The sequence below is a fragment of the Trachurus japonicus genome, chromosome 2 (genome assembly GCF_045865225.1).
Source record: "Trachurus japonicus isolate A0001 chromosome 2, Traja_1.0".
NCBI classification, from domain to species: Eukaryota; Metazoa; Chordata; class Actinopteri; order Carangiformes; family Carangidae; genus Trachurus; species Trachurus japonicus.
In genome coordinates this window covers 14,696,246-14,702,256 of record NC_140908.1, presented here as the reverse complement: position 1 = coordinate 14,702,256, position 6,011 = coordinate 14,696,246, and positions in this window count along the sequence as shown.

The window sequence follows — 6,011 nt, the reverse complement described above, 5'->3', positions numbered from 1 at the left end:
CTAGGGCTGTCAAACGATTAATTTTTCTAATCGCGATTAATCGCATTTTTTCCATAGTTAACTCGCGATTAATCTCTATTAAAAATATTATATATGGCGCTTTGGACTTTCAACACTCCAAAGTGTTATAATCTCTAGACAAACAACTTTTAGACCAGACCTAGCAGGCCTAGTACCTAATCATAACACATGATGCATGAAACTAACACAGAATTGAAACGAATTGCATCCAGTGGAAATTGCCCTTTACTTTGCTACGCCTCTGCCTGGCCACGTGCATTTGTTGACAACAAAGCCGTCAAAAAAATCAATACATGGCCATGTGCATTTGTTGACAACAAAGCCGTCAAAAAATGAATGGATGGAGCTGTGGATATATGTTAGACTGTGTATATTTGTGTAGCAACCAACTTGAAGGTGGCTTACCGCCACCTACTGGACTGGAGGTCCCACACTCCAGTCCTCCAGTCCAGCAGACAGAGGACAAAATGGGCCGCGATTAACCGCGATTAAAAAATTTAATCGCGTTAATTTTTTTAATTAATCTAATCGCGATTAACGCGTTAACTCTGACAGCCCTAATTTTAACCCAACAGTTTGGGTTATTCTTTTTGACCCAACTTTTGGCTTGAATATTCAACTGTTTCACTGAAAAATAACCCAATTACTTGAACAACCCAGGAATTGGGTTAAATTCATAGCCTTCAACCCTGAAAATGGGTTACACTCTGGAAAAATAACCCAAAAATTTAAAGCAGAAGTAAGCGATCCGGTGGTTTTGGCTAACTTCCTGTCAGCAGATGGAGTTAGCAGTCCCCGCCCACATTCACGCGTATCCTTTATGCCGTTCTCTCTCCTCATTGGATAAAGGTTGTAGGATACAAGGAAAGTTTTCTCCTCGGCTCAGAGCAGAGCAGAGTGACTGACAGACCCGTGTTTCAGACCAAACACTCTATAGAAGTGATTGCTGTCGGAAGATACAACTATTTAAGACTTATATTAACACAAACATTCACCTTACTTCTGCTCTAACTCAACACCAATAACTCAGAAATTGGGTTACAGAAATAACCCAACATTTTTTAGTGTGTAAGACAGAATTTGAAATGTTTCTCCCTGCATGGCTGAAAACCCAGAGGAGTTTTGATCAAGTCTGTTTTATTTATTGTGTCTTTTGTTTTTTTTTGTGCTACCAGGCTCACCACGTGCATGCACCCCGCTGTCACATGCACACGCTCTGTCCTAATTCTGCTGTCAGAGCGCGGGTGAACGCGGAGAGCACTCGCGAAACCGCTGCAGGGCGAGGATGCCTTTCATGGCTCTGACCTAGAGTGTGTGTGTATGTGTGCATGTGTGTGTGAGAAAGAGAGAGTGGTGAGAAGCACAAACCACAGCCATCACCCTGGAAATGAGAGCGTCAAATGAAATATACAAAGGTTTAAGTTGACGTGCGGCGGCGTACGTAGGCTACGGCGCGTATACCGCAAACTCTGCTGGGAGACCCTCTCATAACTCCAGTCAGGTTTTATTAAGTGATTGATGATGAAGTTGTGAGGGGAAGTCAAAGCCATCGGCCGTCTGCTGTGCTTCACATGCCACTAAAAATGAAAAAACATAAACAAAAAATGATCTCACTTTTGGATTTCCTTATTGAGCAGTGATTGGCTAACACACATAGTTATGATGCTGCTATGATCTGGTCCGCTAAGGCTAAAGACATATAGAATGAGACCAGTGTCAAAATAAGAGACAAATATATTACAAATTTACATATATATATATTTAGATTATAAATGCTTTTAAAGGGATAGTCCAACATTTTGGCAAATTGGCCCATTGCTGTAATCCCTCTGTAGTTTTTGGAATAGGTTTGTTACCTTTATTTGTCGGTGCAAGCTATTTTTAGAACGGCAGAGCAGAGCCGTGAGCTGCTCAGAGCTACGCTACGGAGGCTCATTATGGGATTTCTTGGTTTCCCTCATCAAACTCATCAAATACACAATCCAACAACTCCAACAACTCCCGTCAGGGGCAGTTTTCCATCAAGCAGTCTCTGCATTTCCCTCTAAAACAACTCTGTGTGGTAACGTTGTGTTATTATCTCATAGCGTGGTGAATGTGCAGCTCACAACTTGTCCACCAGAGCGTTGTGGAGTTGTTTTGATCCGCCGTTCTAAAAATAGCTTGCACCAACAATTAAAGGGAACAAACCTATTCCTAAAACTATAGGGATTATGGCAATGGGCCAATTTGCCAAAATGTTGAACTATCCCTTTCATGTGAAGGTGTAGCAGTGAAAAAATATGAATTAATTGCTGAAAACAATAAATAAATTGAAATAAATAGGATTTTAACTAATGAAATGAAGAATATTGCAATTTAAGGTGGATTTAAGGTGGAATATAAGATGTCAGTGCATTCACTGCAAAAACTCAAATATCTTACCAATAATATTTGTCTTATTTCTAGTCAAAACAAATCTCATTATACCTAAAATAAGAAACATCACATAAAAAGTAGCTTGTTTTTGGACAGTTTTTACTTCTTTAAAGTATATTTTTTTCAAGTAAATATTTGTTTGAAACAAGTGAAAATGATCTAAAAACAAGTTAATTTTTAGGTGATGAGTCTTATTTTAAGTGGAAAGAGATTAGTTTTGACTAGAAATGAGACATTTGGACAAGAAAAAGGACAATATTCTTGGAAAGATTTTGAGTTTTTGCAGTGTTGACTGCTGGAAGAAAAAGTGTTGAAGTTAAATTGCAACTTTTATTTTAAACATGATTCTCTTTCATGTTGTTATAATGATTTATAATAATTATTATTATGATTATGATTATTATTATAAGTAATGTCTAGATAATATCTGTAATAGACCATTGTCTGGCTCAGATTTAACAATGAGTCTCTGCTTCCTGACCTCTGATGCTGTTAAATACCCTTTGGGATTGTTTTACAACACTGCTCCCTGCTGGTGACAGGGCAGTACCCCCGGTCCCGCTCCCCCATTCATTCTCCCCATAGCTGCTGTGTGTGTGTGTGTGTGTGTGTGTGTGTGTGTGTTTTAATTAGTCAGGTTCCAGCAGTCTGACGATGATGAGGAGGAGGAGAAACTAGAGAAGCTGAGGCAGTGAAAAAAAACTAAAAGATAAACCAAAAGCAGCTACATGGAAAATTAAGAGAGTCCTTTCAAAATAAAAGCACTGATTCCAAGCATTTGCAGCAATTGCAACCTAAAAAACAGGAATTTGAGGATCATAAGAATGAAATGTGGCACACACGCCATATATCTACAGTATATACTAATATAAGCAAAGTGTGAGAATAATTAACTGTAACTTTAACCTAAAAATTCAAATCAACCTGGGCAAAAACTGCATTTTTCAACACAAACTCACAGATTTTGCCTTTATTCAGGATAGAAGTACCAACTTTCAAAACTTGCAATCATAATTTTTTCTGACCTTCTCAGAAAGTGTGAAGCATCATGGGCATTAGAACAAAAAAAAAATTCCACTTTCAAACTCTTATGTACTTTAGAAACATTTCCTGTTGCAGAAATCTGCAGCGATCTGAACTTTGTCCAACACTTGAAGATAAACACCAGATGCTGTTGTTACAGGGTTAAAGTCCTACACAGTACACGCAGTATTGTATATTTTACAGTGATTCTAACTGGGTTGATATTTACTTTTCAGCACTAAAAACTAAGATCTCCAATTATTTGCAGGTTTAGTTTGTCCTGGTGCCTATACATTATCCATAATACCGCTAACTGTCATTCTGTGGTATGTCATTGCGTTATGTTGGCTTATTGTCTTTATTCTTTCTTCTTTTGTGTCACTGTTGTTGTATGTGCTTTTATTGTCTATATTTTAATGTCACTCCCCCTCTCCCTTCCCCTTAGGAGGTCTTTCACCTCCTACCAGGCCACTGCCTTAATAAGAATGTATTCTTAGCAATTCTTGCCTGGTAAAATAAAAGTTTACTACTACTACCAATGTCAATCAAAGGCAATTCTAGTGCAAAAGTAAAAACTGTCCAGAGAATATCTGACATTCAGTTAGTGTATATTACATCTGTGTTTACCTGCTGAGTTTGGCTTGGTGGTCACGCTGACTGACTGAGTAAAGACCAGTGGAGCTCAGTGATCCAGAAGAACCTGCTGCTCCTGTGCACTGACAGTATTTTCTGCTATTTGGGTACCTGTTAAGAACCCCCCCACCCCACACACACACACCCACAGGCTCCACAAGGTGTGTGACGTCTCTATCTGAGGCCGACACAGTGGTAGGACAAGTCAGGGTGAGAGGGTCACGTCTCCCCCGTGGCTGCAGGTTGTTGACCTGCGTCTACAGCTGAGCGCTCACGGCTCGGACTACGCCCAAACACAACCCCGACCCCCAAACACACTGACCTCATTCAGGTGCTTTTATTGTACATTTGTGTAGCTCGGGAAAAAAGGAAAGGGTGTTTTGTGTGTCATAAAGACCTCACCTCTACTCCAAAATGTATATCATGTTGTTTCGACCAGTATTTCTCCAGGGGACAGGGCCGTACAGGGGAGAAAGGTGATGATAATTCTAGGGGCCCAGCGCCCAGTGGGGCCCATAAAAAACCCCCAGTAGTCTAATCTTTGTATGACTGATTTATTCTGCTTAGACCCTGATTAATACTCATAGTAATGCTGCATTAGCATCAAAACAAAGTAGGCAAAGTAAAAAATTATAATCCATACGTAGTCTAAGAAAAAAAAAAAGGAAAAGTCAGGGGCCCACTTTAGTATTCTTTCAGGGGGCCCAGAATTCCTAGAAACGGCCCTGGTTGGACCCCTAGTGGTACTTGGTGTAAGGGTTACTTCAAATGATCAAATATCATTTTATTACTGAGTGACTTTTACATACAGTAGCTACCTTTATCATTGTACTAAAATAGTGACCAGATCCATCAATGTTGTCTAAACTGCAGAGCTAAACTAATCCCATCTGTTTTAGTGGGAAATTGGTCAATGGGTTTAATAAGAAGCCACATTTTGATGGTTTTGATTCACTATCGTTTATCCTTCAAACTAGTGTTTCTGTGGACAGTTTCCATTCATTGGGCTTTTATTGTGAAATATCACACAGGAAGATGGTGTAAAACTCACTAACGTGCAATGTTCAGTGTTCAGGGACTTTTGAAATCGCATTTTTGCCTTCAGAACTGTCAATTAATATGCAATGATTGAATTAGAAAGGCTGTTTCTATTCCCGTCAAGTTGGTTGGCCTGACAGGACTTGACTTTTTTTTTGCCCCAACTCAGTGGTGGGGGGGAAGGGGGGTCCTCAGGGTTGCTAAAAAAATATGCAGGGGGTCTAGTCCCCCAAAAAGGTTCAGAACCACTGGTTTAGACAATTAAAACTAGCAGCTGGAGGTCTCAGTTATGATAATAATAATAATATCCTTAATATAGATGATAGATGATTAATTGTAATGTAAAATTCCTTTGCTACTTTATTTACACATGTCACTAGATGTCACCTAACAACAAAATATAACCTGCTGCACACCCAACCTATGGCTCAGTTATTGTAGGCCTATTTGTATGTTTGTATGGATAAACAAACTCAGAATGTATAAAAAATCTTTGCATTAGGCTACATGAAAAGCAAAAATGCCCTAAAGTTATTTTCTTTGCTGGACTGAGACCCTCACGTCCTCTTTTCTTTTTCTTTTTGTTCTTGATTGATCCAGATAGCTGATTCAGCACTGTGAATTTATCTGTTACCAATGTGCCTTTAATGTTTGTATTTTGAAGATACTTCAATTAAAAAAAGTTAGTTTGAAACAGTTTTCAAACAAAACGTTTTGTTGTACAATGTGTTTGCTTTATCTGACGTTATTAAGGGCTGTTTCCAAGTCCTAAAGGTTGAAAAATAATATTTAATTTAATAATTTTCCTTTCTATCTTTTTTAGACAAGTTCGTTGTCTTTTATTCTGAAACCCAACAGGAAGTGCTGCTTTTTCTCGG